The following is a 2,582-nucleotide window of genomic DNA, read 5'->3' as shown; positions in this document are numbered from 1 at the left end:
AGGCCGGCGTCGCTGGCGGGATCTGGCCCGGTGGCGCCGGGGCGTGAGCGCGACGCCCGCTCGCCGGAGATTGGAGGTGCAGGCTACTGAGGGAGGTGGCTGTCGCCGCGCCGCCCGGTGCCGGCCGGGGTGTGGGGCCTCCCGGACGGGTCGACCAGCAGCCGCCGGTGCCCCTCCGTCCCCGGGAGGGGGTGGGGGGCCGCCGCGGGGGAACGGGCGAGGGAGCTCGTCCCGTGCCCGGCCGTCGTCCCGAGGGCGGCCCGGTGGTCGGGCCTTCCGCGTCGCCGATCCCCTTTCCGCGCCCCGCTCCGGAGGTGGGCGACCGGCCGGGGCCTTGCGGGGGAGGCCCGTGGAGGGCGCGACGGGCTCGGCCGCCGGGCTGGCCTTTTCCCCACTGGTCTTCCGAGTCGACCGGCTCTGGCGGTGGGGACCGGGCCCGGTCCTCGGATGCCTCCTCCTCCGTGGCAGTTTTTTTTTCCAAGTCCCGCCCTGGAGAAGAGCGTGGACCGGCCCCGGGAGCCCTCGAGGGCGGGCCGGGGAGGGCGTCCCCGGCCCGGACGCGTGCCCGGGGTGGGTCCGGGCCGTCGGACCGGACTTCTCTCTCCGAGTTTCGCGGGTCGCGTCTTTGTCCGGAGGCGGGAGGGGGCCGGCTCGAGGCGTAGGTGGAGCCCCGGCTGAGGGACGGGAGCCACGGTCCCGCCCCGGGCCCGGTCGCCGGAGGCGCCTCCGCGGAATTCTTTTCTAAGTCCTGACCCGGCGACTCAGAGGGAGGGACCGACCGGTCCCGGCCCGCGCGGGCGGCCCGGGGAGGCTGTCCCCGGCTCCCCCTGCCGCCACGCTTCTGGGGTCGACCAGATGGCCCCGGGAGCTCCGGGCCTGGTGGCGATGGGGTCGTGCTTGAGGTCTGGTGGCCGTGGCCGTGATCCAGGGGTTCCCCTGGTGATCCGTGGGTGGGCCCCGTCTCCGGGCGCGGCGATTCTTGCCCCCGAATGGGTGGTTTTGTGCCGCCAGATAAGTGCTGACACGCTCTGCTCGGGTGACAGTCGCCCGAGAGCTTCCGGGTGCCTGGATGCGTGTGCGGGGAGGGCTCCGGGCTCTGGCCGAGAACCGGACGCCCGTTTCCACCCCCGCCGCTTGAGCCGCCCGCTGGGGCCTGCGCGCCGGCTCTTGTGCGTTCCAGGCGCCCCCACGACCGTGGTGCCACCTCCGGTCTCTGGTACCCGAGGGCGGCGGGGTTAGGGGCGCGGGGTCCTCTACCACGTGCACTCCCTGCCGCCGGCACCCGGGTGCGGTCGCGACTTACCCCATCCCACCGGCTCCGTGCCAGTGCGTGTCAGGCGTTCTCGTCCTGGGGTGGTCGCCCGCGCTTGCTGGAGGAGGAGAGGGGTCGGTGAGGCTGAAGCAGGCTCCTCCGCTCGCTGTCCTCGCCGGCCTTCCCTTGCTCGGGGGTCCCTCGCGTTATGCTGCCGACCGATGTGGTGATGCTGTGCTCTCCCGGGCCGGGCCTAAGCCGTGCCAGACGAGGGACGGACGTTCATGGCGAACGGGACCGCTCTTCTCGCTCTGCCCGCGGGTCCCCTCGCCCGTTCTCCCCCGCTGCGAGTGGCGTGTGGGAGGCGGCAGGGGTGCGGAATCCGGCCCGACCTCGCTCCCCCGCCCCGTGCCTCGTGGCGTGGGCGGTGTCGGGGTCTCCGTGACGCGGCGGATGCTCCGCCTGTGCCTCTTGGCTGTGTCTCGCGGGCGGCCCTCCCCGCGGTGGGGCGGGCCGTGTTGCCGCCGCGCCGCGCGCCTTCCCGGGCGCGTGAGCGCGTTCCCCAGGCCGTTGGCGGTGCCCCTGGAGCGTTCCAGGTCGTCCCTCAGGCGCCCGAGGCCGAGTGGCGGTGTCGTTCCCTGTTCCCGTCGGCCTCCTCAGGTAACCACTGCGCTGGTGTGTCTGAGGAGCGGAGGGGTCGAGTCGTTAAGGGAGGCGTGCCCCTCGTCCCCCTCGGGGGGGACGGGTGCCTCGTCGCCCCCCACGGCGTGCCGTGTGGGGGCGGGCAGGCTCGGGCGCGTGCCCGCGCGTTCCCCTTGCTGGGGTTTCCCCGCGGGTGTGGGAGTGACCGTGGCGGGCCGAGCCAGCGGCGTGGCGCTGGCTCTTTGGTTGGGAGGTGCTGTTTGATCGGCACCTCCGTCCCAGTCTCTGCCTCCCTTGGTCTCTCGGCCTGAGGGGAGGCACTGACTTGGGAGCCGCACAGGGGCCTTGTAGATCCCTAGCTAAGCCCAGTGTGGCCAGAGATGGCGAGCCCGGGGCAGCGCGGGCTCGCGGCCCTGACCACGGACGCTCCGACTTGCTCTAGGCCTTACCTCTACCGCAGACCCCTCCTGCGTTGCGTGGCCATGGTGTCTGTAAGCGCCTTGGTGGGCCCGATGGCGGACGATGGGCGGGGGCGACACGCCCTCGGTGAGAAAGCCTTCTCTAGCGATCCGAGAGGGTGCCTTGGGGTACCGGACCCCCCAGCCGCCGCCCCTCCTTTGCGCGTAGTAGCCACGGACGCCACCACCGTGGCGCGTGGGCAGAGCTGCTCTTTGCCTACCGCGGCCGG

This window comes from Equus asinus, unplaced genomic scaffold, assembly GCF_041296235.1.
Source record: "Equus asinus isolate D_3611 breed Donkey unplaced genomic scaffold, EquAss-T2T_v2 contig_195, whole genome shotgun sequence".
NCBI lineage: Eukaryota > Metazoa > Chordata > Mammalia > Perissodactyla > Equidae > Equus > Equus asinus.
Note: the sequence above shows the minus strand (reverse complement) of the source record.